Source organism: Chelonoidis abingdonii, chromosome 1, assembly GCF_003597395.2.
Source record: "Chelonoidis abingdonii isolate Lonesome George chromosome 1, CheloAbing_2.0, whole genome shotgun sequence".
Classification (NCBI taxonomy): Eukaryota; Metazoa; Chordata; order Testudines; family Testudinidae; genus Chelonoidis; species Chelonoidis abingdonii.
This window is the reverse complement of record NC_133769.1, coordinates 75,406,598-75,426,216: the sequence shown is the minus strand read 5'-3', so window position 1 is coordinate 75,426,216 and position 19,619 is coordinate 75,406,598. Positions and strand designations below refer to the sequence as shown.

Genomic DNA, 19,619 nt, shown 5'->3' with positions numbered 1-19,619 from the left:
CTCCTCGGTCGTCCTCTCCCAGATGAGGCGGTTGGCGGGGACGACATCCACCAGTCCTGCTCCCCACTGGACCAGGGCGCACTCAGGAACCTCCTCAGGTGCGTGGCCGGAAAAATATGAACATCCAGGTTGAGGATGTCTGCAAGATTTGGAGGACTCCGGTCGTGAGCAGTCCTCATCGTGGATGTGCCCACTGTGTCGCCCTGCCCTTTATAAGGACATCCAAGCCAATGCCAACCTACATCTGGCAAAGCACCGGCTCGTTCCTCCCTGCTCGGGGTCGCAGCATAAATATCATGGTCTTTCGAAGGGCTAAGAGTAGCTTATAATTCACACGGCGCCTGTCAGCTGCGGCGTCTCGCGAACCAGCAAGCTCTGCCGTCTTACACATACAACACCTGGTGGCGGCTGATAGAATTTAAGGAGCTGCTCCCAGGAGCGTCATCAGAGTTCGCCGCTCCTCATTGACGAGGGAGAAAACGGTTGCGCGCACTCCCTACAGGCGGCTTTGGACACTGCAGACTCGGCCGCCAGGACCTGGCCTCCGAGTCACTATGCACCGCATTTCATGGCTTCAGGTCCTGCCTTCCTCCGGAACCCAATATACGCATCCAGGATCTTCCGTTTGAGGGCCAGGGCCTGTTCGGACAAGACGACCCTCGGCTGAAAACCTCAAAGACAATAGGGTCATTATGCGTCGCCCTGGGTATGCAGATGCCGGTCACCCCAAGCGTAGACCTATTCAGGCCTTCAGAGCAACACAGGCTTTGCAGGCGGCGAAACAGGAATGGCAGGCGCAGACAATCAGGTAACCAGGGGGGCCAAAGCCAAGGTCCCTCCAAGCCTCCTCCGGCCCGAAGCCTCGTTTGAAGTGCGCCCGAGGGCGCTGTACAGTCCTCCCCCGGATCCATCTCTCCCTCTCCAACCGTCTTTGTTCTTCTCTCCCGGCGTCGTACCAGCTATCTGTCAGACCGCGTTGCTCCGCGCGTTGCGGCTTGGATACGCCTTACAGTTTGCTTCGTCCTAGGTAAGGCTTGGGAATCACCTACTGGAATGGATATGAGCAAGCACTCGAAGAAGAAAACACGGTTACTCACCTTTGTAACTGTTGTTCTTCGAGATGTGTTGCTCATATCCATTCCACACCCGCCCTCCTTCCCCACTGTCGGAGTAGCCGGCAAGGAGGAACTGAGGAGCGGGCGGGCCGGCAGGGGTATATATTACCCGCTATGGCGGCGCCACTCTAGGGGGCGACCTGCCAGCCCGCTGGAGTTGCTAGGGTAAAAGTCTTCCAACAAATGTGCACGTGCGGCGCGTACACCTACTGGAATGGATATGAGCAACACATCTCGAAGAACAACAGTTACAAAGGTGAGTAACCGTGTTTTACCCAAGGTCTTATTCCATAAAATATCTCAACCACTACGCATGTAAATTCTCAGTCAATGGGAAGTCAATTAAAGTCAGAGAGAGATGTATAGTTCAAACCTTGAGCAGCACTTAAAAAATTTAGGGATAAATCAATTTGCCAATAATTATTTTTACCATTTTAGGGATACATTATAAAGAGAACAAAGAAGGCGCACATAATGCAACACTGCCTCCAGGAAATCTTTCCTCTTATAAAAAGGATTTATCTATCAATGAAAGGTAATTATATACGTGTCTTCTGTATATTTTGTAACATTTCATAATTTGATTGATAAAACTGTCAAATATTATTTGACTCAATTCCAAAGCTCATCTTCAACCCTGAATTATTAATTTTGGAAAATTTTCTGTGTGATAGTCACATTGATTCATACGAGGAGAATATTTTGTCCTCAGTGTTCAAATGTCAAAGTTGGGAACAGAATGTTTCTTCCCATCCACTTGTATAACCAAACTCACATTTAAAGAGAATCATTCATTATTCAGTTTCTATATTATATCTGGTACTTTCACTTTTCCCAAGAAAAAAAGAGCAAGTTCTCCTGTAAAAAGGCCCTGTTTGCCTTATTTTTTCAGAGTACCATATTTTGTGGTCTGTACAGCACCTGGTACATGGGGTCCTGGTTCGCAACCAGGCTACTGCAATTAAAATAATAATAATTAAAATATATTATGCCTCTTCTCACTCCTTAAGTAAGAGACTTAGGTCACAGCTTATGGGATGTCCCGGAATGTGTATTGTCCAGATATGCTTTCCCAGTGTATGAGGTTGTTCCAAGCTTTTTAGGAGCTAGAGCAGAAGATAGGAGGAAGATCATCCTCACTGGCCAGATAGAATTCAGTCTCCTGATATTATGGGCCAACCGCCAGAAAAGTGAAGAGTGGAACTAGCTGACAGTCGCTTCATGCCTGAAGAGAAGAAAGTTTCAGCATGAAAGCAAAGGAAGCAAAGCATTAAAGGAGCTGGAAAATAAGGTAAGTATAAGAAGAGAAAAAGAAATTGAGAAATTAATTGAGAAATGTTACTAGATAAAACAAGGAGTTAGGGATGGACAAACTATTGGTAGTTCTGCCTAGTCACAAATCCATTCAAATGCTGTGTGTTTGGAAGTACAATGTGAACTGTGCATGCCATTAAAATTGTTTTCTGCTTAAAGAACACTGTGAAAGAAGGAGCAGCAAGAGAAAAAATTAATGAAAGGTATAGTGAAAATAGACCAAAGGAAAATATACATTCAGAAGGGCTGGGAATGTAGCAGTGATGGGAAGAGAGCATTTCTGAAAGAGAAATACTGTGTGAGCGTAGTGCAAAAAAGTTCAAACTCATGCAGAGACTAAGCATGGAAAATTCAGTCTGACTTATATGCAGCTGAAAACAGAAAGTCATAATCCAAAGCATTAGGAAACCTGAAGTATAGGTGTTGCTATGCTTTCCACCTATAACTCCGATAAGACACCCATTTTTATCATTCTAACTTTAGGGTTTGCATATCCTTGGGATCTAGCTGGGACAATGAAAAAGGGAAGAGAAAGTAACAGGTCTGTGGACTGTAGCCACTTTCCCCAACCCTGCAGAAGCCCCATCCACAAGGATCCGTTACTTGGGAGGAGACCAGTCAACAGTAAGTAGGGTGGGAATGAGAGCTCATGCCTGGTTCCATGGCAGTATTCCCTCTCAACTGTATGGGGTGATTCAAAGTAAGTTCAGATTTTCCCTGTCGACATTATCTCATTCATTGCCCTCCTCACACTCTGATAATCCTTTAGGGAGGAGGTTGACAACAACAGTTGTTCACACCATGGTAGTCCAATGAGTCAGTGGAAAGGCACAGAACCTCTGCAGATTTCCGGGGACCACTTCTTTAGGGTGCTGAATCCTCTGCTGGTCCTGTAGGGTGGGATCATCCCCATGATAATGAGTCTTGTGGATAAGGGAGAAGCGGTGGATGTGGTATACCTAGACTTTAGTAAGGCATTTGATACGGTCTTGCATGATATTCTTATCGATAAACTAGGCAAATACAATTTAGATGGGGCTACTATAAGGTGGGTGCATAACTGGCTGGATAACCATACTCAGAGAGTGGTTATTAATGGCTCCCAATCCTCTGGAAAGGTATACAAGTGGGTTCTCGCAGGGTCTGTTTTGGGACGGCTCTGTTCAATATCTTCATCAACGACTTAGATGTTGGCATAGAAAGTACGCTTATTAAGTTTGCGGAAATACCAAACTGGGAGGGACTTGCAACTGCTTTGGAGGACAGGGTCAAAATTCAAAAATGATCTGGACAATTGGAGAAATAGTCTGAGGTAAACCGGATGAAGTTCAATAAAGACAAATGCAAAGTGCTCCACTTAGGAAGGACAATCAGTTTCACACATACAGAATGGAAGAGACTGTCTAGGAAGGAGTACGGCAGAAAGAGATCTAGGGTCATAGTGGACCGACAAGCTAAATATGAGTCAACGTGTGATACTGTTGCAAAAAAAGCAAATGTGTTCTGGGATGGCATTAACAGGTGGTGTTGTAAACAAAGACATCGAGAAGTCATTCTCGCTCTACTCTGCACTGGTTTAGGCCTCAACTGGAGTATTGTTCCAGTTCTGGGCACGCATTTCAGAAAGATGTGGAGACATTGGAGAGGGTCCAGAGAAGAGCAACAAGAATGATTAAGGTCTTGAGAAACATGACCTATGAAGGAAGCTGAAAGAATTGGTTATTATTTTACGTTTGAAAAGAGAAGACGAGAGGGACATGCTAGCAGTTTTCAGGATCTAAGGGTTTGATTCATCAGGAAGGAGGGAGTAAAACTTGTTTTCATCTTAGCCTCTTAAGGATAGAAACAATGAAGCAATGGGCCTTGAAAACTGCAGCAAGGAGATTTATATAGGACATTAGGAAAAAGTTCCTAACTGTCAGGGCAGTTAAACACTGGAATAAATTGCCTAGGGAGGTTGTGGAATCTCCATCTCTGGAGATATTTAAGAGTAGGTTAGATAACTGTCTATCAGGGATGGTCTAGACAGTATTTGGTCCTGCCATGAGTGCAGGTGACTGCACTCGATGACCTCTCGAGGTCCCTTCCAGTCCTAGAGTCTATGAATCTATGAATCTATGAAAACAAAGCAGTGGAAGCTATAAGTAGAAATACATGGTTTTTCCTACCTAACAGCTCATGGAGATTGTCAAGAAAAAAAAATTAACCCAAGATATAATACCTAAGATATAAATAACTGTGTAAACCCAGGTATCTCTCTCCTCACACTCTGCATAGTTCACTTTTAATAGGACACACTGTACATTTCATTTTAACTTCAGTCTAGTGTCCCTTATAAACTGGTAAAATTACTTCAGTTTTTAAGCAAAGGCTCTTGTGTGCATCTTCATAGTCAACTAAATCTTTAAATTCTGCAGTTATGATCCCTTGGATTAAATTTTGGTTTAATAAACTCCTCATAAATGTTCAAATCTTCTTTTCCTTATATCAGTTGACCTTATAATAACCTGAGGCACTTACTTATGGCAAAGCAAAGACAAGAGTACCTTTCACGTCCCTTGTATTTCATTTTTAAATTTGAAGGCTGTTAAAACAATAGCCATCTTCTGTGGCTAGGGAAACACGTTCTAGCTAAGATCCCTTTTATCTCACAAAACAGACAGTATAGGTAAATTGGACAGACCAGGTCCTCCCTACCTACTTAAGATGCAACTCATGCTGATAGCTAAGCAACGCTCTGGCAATCTGAAGATCAGAAACCAGGATTATTCTTATTTTTTTCCCATCTCCCTGAAAGCACATAAGATGTTATGAAATTTTAATCATGTGTTTGGGACACAATACAAAGCCCATCTTTTCTCCCTTACTTGCAAGAAGGTTGGTAAAGCTGGAGGGTGGCTGGAGGGGGTGAGTTTGTTTGTATGGTTTATTTATTTTTATAATCACATACTTCTTGGGTAGTGTTATCTCAGATTAAATACAGGAATCTGTTTATGTATGAATATATATTTAAGAATGTCAACAGTGCACAGAGATTGGGACATCCACTGTTTTCTGTACAACTAGTGTAAATTTGAATAAGTAAATAATAAACCCCCAAAGCCACTGTTAACATGTATGGCTATTGAGAAGATCCAGCAAAGTCAGTCTTCAGAATCTTCGGGAGTAATATTTTCAAACAAGTAATTCCATGGGAGAAAATGACAGAAAGCTCATGGCTCAACCTTTTGTACAGTCTTTTAGATTATTTAAACTGGGATTTGATGAGCCAATAGATCATCTTGGGGCAGACTGGAAAATTATACTGAATCATATTAAGCAGGAGGATTTTAAAAGGCCATTTTATGAAACTTTAACTGTCTGAACCGCTCAAAGCTTTTTGCTCAGGCATTCCTATTAGCATTTAAAATACTATTTGTTATTTCATGCATGTCTTTCACCTTATTTTAGTCTCAGAGCTCTTTTTCATGCTTTAACTCCTCTAAGTAGCAAAAACTGGATTGTTCCACGCTCTCTTAATAGGGTTTTGTTTTTCAGTTATACCTGTTTTCTTGGACATCTATGTAATGCTGAAGAGGGAGTACGATGTGTGTTCCTGGGAGCTGGGCTACCCCAGACAGCCTTATGAGAATTTCTGCATCACAACCAGACAGTTTATTACTCTGTTCTCTTTTTTTCTTTATAGCAGTGTTTTTCTTTCAGCTAGTTTCTTGCTCCTTCAGCTGATTTTCAGCGTTTTGTTCACTCTGTCATTATCAGCATAATCTAGAATCTACATCAATGTGTTTGACATATTGAAACAAAAGTCTTTTCCCCTTGCGGTTTGGCCAAAGTGTTCAACCTTGAGTGCTTAAAGCTAGTTATCTAGATTTCTAACTTTAGGCACTCAAGTTTGAAAATTCTGGCTTATGGTTGTATCTTTACTCTACAATGAGTTGTGCACTAGACTTTATAGTATGCCTGCAGGTTTGCAATAACTAATCAAATGATCCAAAACAAACATTTAATTTATTATTTGTTAAGTGCCCACAATGTGCTCAATTCAGTACAAGCAAAAAGAATACATGGTCCGTGCCCCATAAATTTAAATGGAGGTTAAAATCCAAACAAAGTTAAAAGTATAAGGTACGACAAAATGACAGATCAGCAAACTCATCTTGTGCACTGTAGCAGCCTGCATGGAACTTAGAGGAAGGGAGCACAGGTTGCAGGACGAAAGATTTTGGAGAAGGCACTAGGAACTCAGTCTGTGTGTGCATGGCCAGCTGCAGTTGTAGTATCTTTGTAGATAGTTCTCTTAATAAAGAGCTAGTTTTGTTTTAAGAAACATGGCATCCTTTCATGTTATTTATTACCCAGTACATGGTACACAAAACATTCTCTAAAAAGCTACAAATCATCCTAAATGGTGTTTCAGCTCCCAAATGGGAAGAACTCTGGTCTGAGAAATTAACTCTCTGAGGAAGTTCCTGGTTGTGTCTGTGTTTCCTGCCTCTGGGAAAAAGAGAAACTGTTTTGTAACAGCAAATCCAGCAACAGGAGGGTAGCTACCTCTGTACCATCTTCCAGTAATAAACAGATGTGACTCTGTTTGTTGAATTTGTGCCTAAAGTCACTATTTTGGAAACTCTGCCTTGCTTTTGTTAGCCTGCTAATAAATAGGACACATAACAATTATTAGTATTCGTTATTTCCATTACAGCAATGGCTAGTGGCCCCATCCAGAATTAATACTGCATTATGCTAGATAGGAGTTGCCAGGTGTCCAGTTTTCAATCGGAACACCTGATCCAAAAGGAACCCTGATGGCTGTTAAAAGTCTGGTTGGCACCAGAGAGGCAGACTGCCTACCCGACTCTGCATAGCTCCCAGAAGCAGCAATATGTTCCTCAGCTCCTAGACGTACACATGGCTTGGGGGGAACCACAGCTAATGGGCGCTGCAGGGGTGGCACCTGCAGGCAGAGACAGAATGCACCATGCAGAGCTGCCTGGCCGCTCCTACGCCTAGGAGCCGAGGGACATGTTGCTGCTTCCAGGGAGCCCCCCAAGATAAGTGCCGCCCAGAGCCCTCACCCTGAACCGCCTCCCTCAACCCAAGCCCTTGCTCCAGCCCTGAGCCCCCTCCTGCACCCAAACTCCATCCCGGAGCCTGTACCACCCCTGCACTCCAACCCCCTGTCCCAGCCTAGAGCCCCCTCCCGCACACTGAACCCTTAATTTCTGGCCCCACTCTGGAACCTGCACCGCCAGACCAGAGGCCTCATCCCCTCCCACACCCCAACCCTCTGCCTCAGCCTGGAGCCCCCTTCCACATTCCAAACCCCCTGGCTCCAGCCCCCAACCCGGTGCCCCCTCCTGAACCCCAAACCCTTCATGCCCAACCCCACCCCAGAGCCCGCTCCCCAACCCCCTGCCCCAGCGCAGAGCCCCCTCCCGCACCCTGAACCTCTAATTTCTGGCCCCTCCCCGGAGGAAAGAGAAGTGTAATAAACTGTAAATGGCACAAGAGCACAACCATTGATTAAATAACACTAACATGATTATGCTGGAACATGCGTACCATTGAAATTCAGCTTGCCAGATAAGGCACTGTACAACCCTCTAGCATACAATTTCTGTGGATTAGCGAAGAAGCAGCCAAACAATAACATCCATATCACAACAAAATGTTTGCAGAGACAACCATCTACCATCTCTTCGTAATTATTGCTTCTCAGCCATGTCCTATGAAAATCATTTTGTGCTGGCATATTGGTTATTTCATCATTTAGTCAAACAAAACATAATTACTTTTTCATATATCTTCATGAATCTAAATCCTTAATTATTGTTGATGATTTTCTCTGAATTCCTTCCAATTTGTTGCTACATTTCTAGTGCCAACTTGCGCAGAATTCTAAGTGCAGTCCTTCCAGTGCTGTAAAGAAAGGGATGATCTACTCTTTAGGCCACAGTATGTACAGAAGGCAGCGTGTGCCAGCGGAAAGACATTGAACTGGGAGTCAGAAGACCTTGACTTCAAAATCTAGACCGAAACTTAGATTTTAAATTTTGTTGCTTAGGCCTCTCTCTAATTAGTATATGAGGATTTTCCAGGCTCCTAGCCAAATGAATATTTTATAAAGGTCATATATATCCATCCAATGGGTCCATGCAGTAACAATCATTTGGAGGTATTATGTGATGCAGCCCAATATTCCAATAACATACTGAGGATAACAAAAGATGTAGCATTAGAAAACTAAATATAAGAGTATAAAGTTCAAAGTTTGTTCTCTAGGTTATATCATGGTATAACTCCTAAATGTTACACAAATATACATTATTTCCTCCCACACCCTGAAAGTATGTTTACAAAAATCAGAATTTGTTTCCTGTGTGTATTGTTTTCCTAATTAAATTTGAAGGAGTAAAGATTTCTTCCATATGGACTATGTTTCTCCTTAAATAGAGCATCTGTTTTGGGTTGGGTACTTTATGGCAGAGGTTCTCAACCTTTCCAGACTACTATACCCCTTTCAGGGGTCTGATTTGTCTTGTGTATTCCCAAGTTTCACCTCACTTAAAAACTACTTGCTTACAAAATCAGACATAAAAATACAAAAGTGTTACAGCATGCTATTACTGAAATATTGCTCACTGTCTCATTTTTGCCATATAATTATAAAACCAGTCAATTGGAATATAAATATTGTACTTACATTTCAGTGTATAGTATATTGAGCAGTATAAACAAGTCATTGTCTGCATGAAATTTTAGTTTGCCCTGACTTTGCTAATGCTTTTTATGTAGCCTATTGCAAAATTAGGCAAATATCTAAAGGAGATGATGTATCCCTTGGAAGACCTCTGCATACCCCCAGGTTGAGCACCACTGCCGTTTGAAACCTTCATGTTATTCAACAGCTACTTGTGTACCAATTTAATGTTGCTTGCATTAGCCTCATCTCCTCTCTCACTCCTCCAGCCTTTTGTTTCTCCCTTTTATCATGTCTCAAATTATATTGTCAGCTTTTGTGGGAGAGGGCTGGCTCTTACTGTGTCTTTGTACAGGGCAGGCCCAATGGGATCCTGATCCTGACTGGAGGCACTACCCTCAATACAAATAAATTAATAAAATGAAAAAATAATAAATAATAATAATGGATTTTGACTTAGTACTGTGGCTTTCAAACACAAACATTTACCACAGAACATGTATGAATATACAAGTTACTCTAATTTATTGCCCCACAACTTTGTTAACATAAACTTAACAGTGGTGTCTCATGCCCATCCAGAATTTCAAGCTGAGCTACACTGGAAATGAAGAGCAAGGTACACACTATCCCTGCAACGCAACTTTAACTCCACCCCCTGAAGCTGGCAATGGTTATGGGCACTGGTTTAATAAGAGTAATGTTATAATAAATAGATGGTACCGTGTTCCAGAGATTTGAATTGCAGCCTTTACTTGTCTTCGCTCCAGCTATGTTCACGTGTTAGGTGTCACTGTGACATGTAGAGAGGGAACAAGGCACTACTGGGCAATCTTATCGCTACGTTAACAATGTTTTGGGAGGTTAATTTCTTTGTTTTTTAAATAATTTCTCAGCATCCTCATGTTCCTTAGCCGGGGTAGAGGAGGTAGACAGTCTCTTCCCCTGAACCGGTGCCGGAGAAGGTCGGTGCCGTGGCATCTTCGCGGCGCCGGAGTGGTCCGGTGCCGGAGCCGAAGCGGCACTCGGTGCCGAGGACGAAGGATTAAGCGCCGCTTCCATCAGGGCATCTTGAGGTGCTGTCTCGCTCCTTCTTGGTCCTCGGTCTGAAGGCCTGCAAATGCGGCATTTCTCGGAGCATACGCGATTCCCCCAGGCACTTCAAGTAGGCATCGTGGGGATCGCTGGTGGCATCGGCTTCTTACAGGCCGAGCACACGGTTTTGAACCCCAGCAAACAGCATGAGCCCGGCGCTGGGCAGCGAGAAAGCCTAGCGCCCCGAACCCACTAACATGTACACTAGAACTATAAACTCAGCAGTTACTAAACTAAGTGTAACTATAATTAAAACTAGAACTTAGGATGGAACAATGAACGAAGAGAGCTAGGACGGGAGGACAGCTATGCCGCGCTCCACGTTCCAATGACCGACACGGGCGGTAAGAAGGAACTGAGGAGCGGGCGGGCCGCAGGTGATATTACCCGGCCGCATGACGGCGCCACTCTAGGGGGCGACCTGCCGGCCCGCTGGAGTTGCTAGGGTAAAAGTCTTCCGACGAACGTGCACGCGCGGAGCGTACACCTACTGGAATGGAATCATCTACTGGAATGGATATGAGCAATCACTCAAAGAAGAATCAATAGATGGTGCTGTGTTCCAGAGATTTGAATTGCAGCCTTTACTTGTCTTCGCTCCAGCTATGTGCACGTGTTAGGTGTCACTGTGACATGTAGAGAGGGAACAAGGCACTACTGGGCAATCTTATCGCTACGTTAACAATGTTTTGGGGGGTTAATTTCTTTGTTTTTTAAATAATTTCTCAGCATCCTCATGTTCCATAGCCTAGCTCTCCCCTTTACTGCCCCAAGCTTTTTGGCAATGATCGCCCCAGTCACAGAAGGCATTGGATATATGTTGGTTCCTCCACTGCCCCCTGCATCAACTCCTCATCTCCCTTCTCTCTACCCATCCAGCACAGCTCAATCATCCCTTCCCAGGCCTCCTTCCCCTAAAGAGATGGACATTCTTGATAGCCCTACAGGTTCAGGAGTTGGGACAAGGATACAGAAACAGTGCAGGGACTGGCACAGGATTGAGGGGGCATGTTATAAAGCAGGGACAGAAATGGGAAGTATGGATGTGGGGTGGTTATCTTAAGTCCCCTCTGCAATCCCCATTGCTCTGACTGCCTCCTTCTGTCCCCACACTCTTCTGCACTGCTCTGACTTCCCCTAGAAGCAGCAGCATCAAGGAGAAGGGTGAGCTCGATCTCCCCTCCCCACTGCTGGAGACAGGGTCCTTTCCCTGATGAGCAAGAAGTGGAGGGTAGGGGAGCCCCTGAGTTTCTTCCATTGGCCTGCTGGAGCAGTGAGAGGGAGGAATTGATGGGTGGTGGAGGAATTTGTAAGGGGGCGCAGAAACAGCAGAAGTCACACAGTTGGCTCCACTTCTCTTCCTCTCCACTTACTTTGCTAAGGGGGTAGATGTCCAATTTCCCTCTCTTATGGTTCTGATCTATCAGCATGGGCAGTGGGTAATAGAGGATGGAGGAAGCTAAACCTCCCCAAATCTCTGCCTCCCCAAACATCTGCTAATGCTCCCCACTGCAGCTCCAGGGCCAGGCCACAGCTCAGAGCTACTCCGAGCAGTCCAAGCCGTGGGCTCCTCCTGACTGCTCTGGGAGCCAAAGGGCTGGCTGGGGTTTGGGACTGCTCCAGGCACGAGCCTGGCTTTGAGACTGACAGCAGGCTGGCCAGTGAGACTGGGGGTGGGGGAGGGGGGGAAGAAGAGGTAGAGTGGAGGTGAGACCTTGGGCATAAGAGGTGGGGCAGGGGGCTAGCCTCCCCGAACGGAGCGGTGCATGCACCGCCCATGTCTATCAATGCTTTTGAGCTGCTTAAAGATCCCTTTGATGATGTTCTTTGTGATCACAGAAAAACTAGGGTTTTGGAAACCCAGTTTTCATCAAACTCTGGTCATCAAAGGGGATTTTCAAAAACATAGTGTTTGGATGATCCCTTATGAGAACATGAATATAGTTACATTAGGTAAAACCAATGGTCCATCTAGCCAACTATCCAGTCTTCCGACAGTGGCCAATGGCAGATGCTTCACAGGGAACAAACAGAATAGGGCAATTTATTGAGTGATCCATCCCGTCATCCATCCCAGTTTCTGGCAGTCAGAGGTTTAGGGACACAGAAGAAATGGAATTGCATCCCTGACCATCTTGGCTAATAGCCATTGATAGACCTATTCTCTATGAACTTACCTAATTCTCTGTTGAACCTGGTTATACTTTTTACCTTCACAACATCCCATGGCAATGAGTTCCACAGGTTGTCTATGTGTTATATGAAGAACTACTTCCTTATGCTTATTTTAAATCTGCGGACTATTAATTTCTTGGGTGGCCCTTGGTTCTTGTATTAAGTCAATGGACAAATAACAGTTCCTTATTCACTTTCTTCACACCATTCACGATTTTATAGATGTCTATCATATCCTCCCTTAGTACAGTGGGTCTCAATCTTTCCAGAGTACTGTACCCTTTTAGGAGTCTGATTTGTCTTGCATCCAAGTTTCACCTCACTTAAAATCCACTTGCTTACAAAATCAGACATAAAAATACAAAAAAGTGTCACAGCACATTATTACTGAAAAATTGCTTAGGTTCCCATTTTTACCATATACAGGTAATTATAAAATAAATCATTTGCAATATAAATATTGTACTTACATTTCAGTGTATAGAATATAGAGCCGTTTAAATAAGCCATTGTCTGTATGAAATTTTAGTTTGTACTGACTTTGCTAGTGCTTTTTATGTAGCCTGTTGTAAAACTAGGCAAATATCTAGATGAGTTGATGTACCACCAGAAGTCCCCTGTGTACCCCCAGAGGCACACGTACCCCTGGTTGAGAACCACTACCTTAGAGACTCTTTTAGAAGATGAACTGTCCCAATCTTTTTAATATCTCCTGATATGGAAGCTGTTCCATACCCCTAGTCATTTTTGTTGCCCTTCTCTCTAATTTTTCCCAATTCTAATATATCTTTTTTGAGATGATGTGACCAGAGCAGCACTCAGTATTCAAGGTGTGAGCGTACCATGGATTTATATAGTGGCACTATGCTACTTACTGTCTTATTATCTATCCCTTTCCTAATGGTTCCTAACATCCTGTGAGCTTTTGTGACTGATGCTGCACTTTGAGTGGATGTTTTCAGAGAACTATCCACAATGACTCCCAAGATCTCTTTCTTGAGTGGTAATATCTAATTTCCCTTTACAGTGGCTGAGCTGACTCTTCCCCAACATCTGTCTGTCTGATTATTCTGTTCTGTACTACAGTTTCATCTAATTGGCCTGGTACTGAAGTTAGGCTTACTATTAGTTGTAATTATACTACTAAGGGTAGTTCCATTCTATGCATCCGAAGAAGTGAGCTGTAGCCCACAAAAGCTTATGCTGAAATAAATTTGTTAGTCTCTACGGTGCCACAAGTACTCCTGTTCTTTTTGAGGATACAGACTAACAAGGCTGTTACTCTGAAACCACTACTAAGGATTGTTATCTAGAGATGTGCTGGCTCCTCAATAGCTGTGTCAGAACACCACACTAAAGGTTGGCAGAGAGGCAGAGCCCCTACCATGCACTCCCCAAACAGCACAGCGCTTGCCCTGCTACCACGCCCTCCATATCCCCCGAGAATCACTAGCTCTGCACCAGAAAGAGTTATAAGTATCTGAGAATGTTATCACAGCTCAAGTTAGGTGGGTTGTGTATCATGAACCCCTTGATGAAATGACCCCAGGATTTACCATAGATTCATAGACATGTAAGACTAGACGGGATTTTGAGAAGTCATGAAATCCAATCCCCAGCGCTGAGGCAGACCCAAATAAATCTAGACCATTTCTGACAGGTGTTTGTGCAGTCTGTTCTTAAAAGCCTCCAAGATGGGCATTCCACAACTTCTCTTGAAGCCTATTCCAGTGCTTACCTACCCTTATAGTTTGAAAGTTTTTCCTGCTATCCAACCTAAATCTCTCTTGCTGCAGATTATGCCCATTACTTCCTGTCCTACCTTTAGTGAAGACGGAGAACAATTAATCACCATCCTCTTTATAACGTATTTGAAGACTATCATTAGGTCCTGCGTCAGTCTTCTTTCTCAAGACTAAACGTGCCCAGACCTTTTAACCTTTCATTGTAAGTCACGTATTTTATCATTTTTGTTGCTCTCCTCTGGACAGTTGCCAGTTTGTCCACCTCTTTCCTAAAGTATGGTGCCCAGAATTGGACACAGTCCTTCAGTGTCCTTGGCACTAGAGCAGGACAGTTACCTCTCTTCTCTGACATACAACACTGCTATTAGTACTCCTCAGAATGAAATTAGCCTATTTTTTTCACTGCTGCATCACATTTTCACTATCCTGCACCACCATGGGTACAGCAAATGTCAAGGCAAACTAAGTTAGCTTGTGAATTTTAGAGCCCTTCGAAAGTCAGTTCTCTTGTAAACAATAAGTGACTCTCAACCCTAATTATAGCAGAGCTGCTGCTCCACAATAATACAGCCAAAATCCTGCATTCACTTTCCAAAGATGATTAGGTCCTGAAAGGCAGCTGAACCAGTGCCACTTCTGTGAATAAAGATGACAAGCCATGGAAAGCCCTGAGTAGCGTGAAATTGTGCTCTTAAGGGGCTCCATCTGCAGTATCACTGAGGTGAGTTTTGGGGGTAGAACGGGGTCCAAAGGCCACACTCTCCATTGGCAGTTAAGTAAACCAGCCCTATTCAGCAAAGCACTTAAACGTGCACTTATGTGCTTAACTTTAACGTTAAGTCCAAGTGAATTTAATGCTAAGCACATAATTAAGTGCTTTGCTGAACAGAAATTGATGTAAGGATATCTCTAAGCTTTTCACTGAACTGGGGCCACAGCAAGGAGTGCAGTGGTTCAGAGAGTATAGCTGCAGCCACGGAGCAGCTTGTCTTGCCCTTTGAGGTGTAGGGAATGATTATGCTTCCTTTATCCCCATGGAGAAACCCTGCTCAAAGCCAGTTTACTCAAGCTTTGAACAGGGAGGAAAGATTAGGCCCTGTAGTTACATGGGTAAGAATGGATTGATACAGAAGATCAAGTTATGCTGAGTGATTTATAGAAGTAGCAGACAGGGAACTGCAGCAGATAAACTTCCATCTAGTAAATAAAAACAGTAAACATAAGCATCAGTTAATTTCTGCTACAATAATAAAAATAAATGAGAACCTTGAAATGATCTCTCATAAATAGGAGATGAAATAAATGAACCCATTTAAAATAAAAATAGGCTTCCATCTAGTATTTCACATAAGAATATAATTCTTTTCAAGTTTTTAAAAATAGCTCCTTCAGCGTGTAAGTTTGGAGACTTCTCTTCATCCACCTCCAGCTTTCTGTAGGGATTCCAGAGAGATTTCTTTGGTCCTCTCCTTCTCTCCACCTTATGTCTGGCTGATCTCATCCCTAAACACATTTAACTACGGCCGCTAGGCTGATGGCTCAGAGTTCTACCTTCTCCTCTAGATCTGTCTCCTTCCATCCAAACTAAAATCTTGGCCTCTCTTTGACATCTCCTCATGGATGTTTAGCCATCAACTTAAATTCAGTATGACTCAAACAGAGCATCTTTCCCCTCTCCTCTACCTCTTAGAATCATAGAACCATAGAATATCAGGGTTGGAAGAGACCTCAGGAGGTCATCTAGTCCAACCCCCTGCTCAAAGCAGGATCAACACCAACTAAATCATCCCAGCCAGGGCTTTGTCAAGCCTGATCTTAAAAACCTCTAAGTGTGAGGGGATTGTTGCCCCTTTACTAACATTCAGTGGTGGGGGGTTAGTTGGCTAGCTCCCAGCACTAAAAGGGGAGGGGGCGATGGGAAATCAGGAAATCTCCCCAGGAACAATGGGGAGAGGCCAATGCTCCAGTTCAGCCTGATTGACAGCCAGGGGGGTCTTGTCCTCATCCTCCGTGTGAGCTGGAATTGCTTGGGTCAGACAGAGTGGGGTCGAGCTAAGGAGAAAGCAGGGGCCCAAGCTGAGCTGGGGAGCAGAGCTGTGCCAGATCCAGAGGAGCCAGAAAAGCAGCCACAGAGCCAGAGACACAGCTGGGGAGAGCAGATCCTCTGCTGGAAGCAGAGCTGCAGCCACAGAGCAAGGTGTGGTGAGCAACTGGGACCAGCCAAGGGAGGACCTTGGGCAAAGGGCCCAGTGCAAAAACAAACCCTCAGCCAAGAAACCTTGCAGGCCAGACTGGGAGGAGGATCTTAACTTGACGGGGGGCTGACACTGGGAAGTAGGGTCCCACCACCCAAAACCCGGAGGTGTGTGGCCACCACCATTGCAAGTGTCCAACCCGCAGCATCCCTGCAGCACAGCCAAGGCCTGAGAAGGAGACCTGGGACCTACAAGGAACAGACTGTGAAGTGCCTTGATGTCCAGAGACACCATTTGTAATGTTCCCTGCCACAGAGCAAGGTGATGTTTTCCTTTAACTTTTCCCATTTTTCCTTATTCTTTTCTTTAAATGAATTTTTAAGTAAACAACTTGTATTTGCTTTAAATTGTATGAAATGATCAGTGGGTCAGGAAGGTGCCCAGTGCAGAGAGGGTACCCCGGAGTGGGGACACCCTAGCCCCTCTCCTAGGTGACCACAGCAGGGTGGGGGTCGAGCCCCCCAGGAATCCTGGGCCCAGCCTTGTTGGGATTACAAGGACTCTGCCAGACAGGAGAGTGGAAGGGGAGTCCTCGAGGGCAGAGAGGCCTCTGGGTAAAGGAAGTGGGAGCGAAGACTCAGATCCTTTCGCTAGCCCAATTCATCAGCGTAGTGCAGAAGCCAGGAAAGTTCCGCACAATAGCGGGACCATTCCCCCGCTTACATAAGGAAGGAGATTCCACCACCTCCCTACGTAACTCATTCTAGCTCTCTTTCTTGATCACTGTGGACAACACCATCACCCTACCTTTACACAGGCCTGCAACTTGGGTGTCACCTTTCATGTGGACCTCTGTCAATGTCTTCACCTCCAGACTATGTCTAAAGCTTGCCAATTCTTTCTGCATAACATCTCTAAGATATGGCCTTTCCTATCCATCCTCACAGCTATAAAGTTCCAATCCAGGCTCTCATCATCTCATGTCTTGAGTACCACAATGTCCTTTTCTCTGACCTTGACAAATGCAACCTGGTCCAGCTGATATCCATTCAGATGCTGCTGCAAAAGTTCATTTTCCTCCCCTGGTACATTGACCATATCAATCATCTCCTTCTATCCCTCCACTGGTTCACCCTTCTCTATTGCATCAATCAAACTGCTTGTCTTCACTTTCAAGGCTCTTCTCAGTCAATATGTCCACATCCTACCTTTCATTCTCTATTGAGTTCAACTCTTGCTTTCAAGCAGCTCATGATACCAGCATCCATATTCCACTTCTTAAACAAGTACCTTCATGACTTTTCCCATGCTGTGCCACATGGTTGGATGGAGCGCTCCATAAAGCTACCTTCTTATTCATTTTCAAATCTCTCTTTTCTCATGAGGACTAGAAAACACATGATGGTTAGGTCCCTGGTGTGCTGAGGCCACTGCTATCAAGCTGACCAGTACTGTCTCATTGTTTCCAAGCCAGTCTTGCTGTTTCTCTCTCTTGATTCTTGTCTTGTAATTAGAACGTACGCTCCCTGGGGCAGAGACCATCTTTTTGTTTTGTATTTGTATAGCACCTAGAAGAATGGGGTTCTAGTCCATGACTAGCCCGTGCTGCTGAATAGGAATGGCAGCTGGGCCAAATAATCCACTATCTCTGCTCAACAGTGAAATTGTGGCATGAAAATTAGCTGTAGAGTAAGGGTGGTAATTGGTTGAGTTATGTCTGATATCACAATGGTCTAGTAGCCTTCGCATGGAATAGATACACCGGACCCTTGCTAGAACGCGGGTCTATATACTGCTAATTTACAAATAACGCGGTCGCGGCCATGGATCTCAAATTTAATTACTTTAATTGCAATTCAGTTTAACGTGGTCCCCGCATTAACGCAGTACCACTCATGGATTCCAAATCCTGCGTTCTAGCGATGGCCCGCTAGTGTACTTAGCTGTACACTGAACATGTGTAATTCGTAAAGTTAAAACATCTGAGCGCTTAAAAACTGGATGGTAACAGCCTGCGAATAAGTGTGATGATTTAACCTGTTGATATTCTGAACAAAAAGAGCTCTTAACCATGCTTGTAGCTGTTTCCATTGCTTCTCACTGGCTCATCAGACATTCTAGGCTTCAGAGTGATATACAGACATGACAAAATTAGAATCTTATTATATAGATCATTACACTCATCATATGATGTGTTAGGTCTTTAGCGTCTAATTGTAGTGGGGCGGATTGCCCCACTCCTTGGGAGAGTGGGCTGGGGCAGGCCAGGGAGCCTGCGCAGCCTGGGACCCAATTAGGAAAGGGCTTATAAGGAGCCAATTGGGGCCCAGATTGTAGACAGCCAATCAGGGCCAGGCTCAGAGGTATATAAAGACTGCCCAGAGAAGGGAGCAGTCAGTCTGTTCCAGGCCTTTGAAGGGAGAAGGTCACTCTCCAAGGGGGAGACTAGCACCGCAGACAGTGAAGTGCTGGGCAGGCTCAGGGAGGTTAGAAAGCTCTAGACCCTAGCCGCCAGGCTGCAGGCCTTGAGGGAAAGGGCCTAGCGGGTGCAAGGGGCCGTAGGGGAAGCGGCCCAGGGAAACAGACGGGAGAGGAAAAGGAGGAGGACAGCGAGGCTGATGCCAGAGGGTCACTGGGCCGGGACCCAGAGTAGAGGGCGGGCCTTGGTCTCCCCCCTCCTTCTTCCTTGCGATACATCCAGTCACTGGCCATTACAAACCACGCCAGATCCCTGCCAAGAGGGATTAGACTCTGAGGGCGGGCGGTTGCACATGAAGGCTTGACTGGAGGACTGCTGATGATCGATCCCCGGAAGGGGGTGCCAATGGACTAAGGGGCACTGCTCGAGGGCAGTGGCCTCGAAGAGGATGCCACCGAGCAGGGAGCAACGTGGGTCCAGAGACACCAACAGAGAGCAGAACAACGGACGGGACACCACCAGGAGGGGGCGCTCCACTGGACAGAGCTAATTCCTGGAGTCACCAGCAGGAGGCTCCGCGTGGTGAGTCCCAACCCATTTACACTACCTTATTACATAAATTTGACTAAACATTTACATCTTCATATAAAGTGTTACTGCTATATTCACGTGAGATATAAATAATAAAACATTAATTTTTTTTAAATGTATGGCCTATTTGAAATGGACGGGTGGTCTCAGTCTACTCTACATTGAAAAGATACCTCCGATCACAAAAATGACCACCCATAGTAACTGTGCATTGGTTCCCATGTGCTGTAAACAAATCAATGACATAGGTTTCCAGTGTTGTCAATACAG

General features: G+C 44.7%; 1 protein-coding gene and 1 long non-coding RNA gene across 3 annotated transcripts in view; one reads left to right on the top strand and one right to left on the bottom strand.

The window, feature by feature from the left end:
- NAV3 (neuron navigator 3) overlaps positions 1–19,619 on the bottom strand; it is an 859,499-nt gene that overhangs the window by 518,559 nt on the left and 321,321 nt on the right. The window lies entirely within an intron of this gene.
- LOC116839464 (uncharacterized) lies at positions 1,751–9,483 on the top strand. Its single transcript, XR_004377157.2, has 3 exons — positions 1,751–2,406; positions 2,913–3,053; positions 8,309–9,483. It is a non-coding gene; the product is annotated as an uncharacterized LOC116839464 (long non-coding RNA).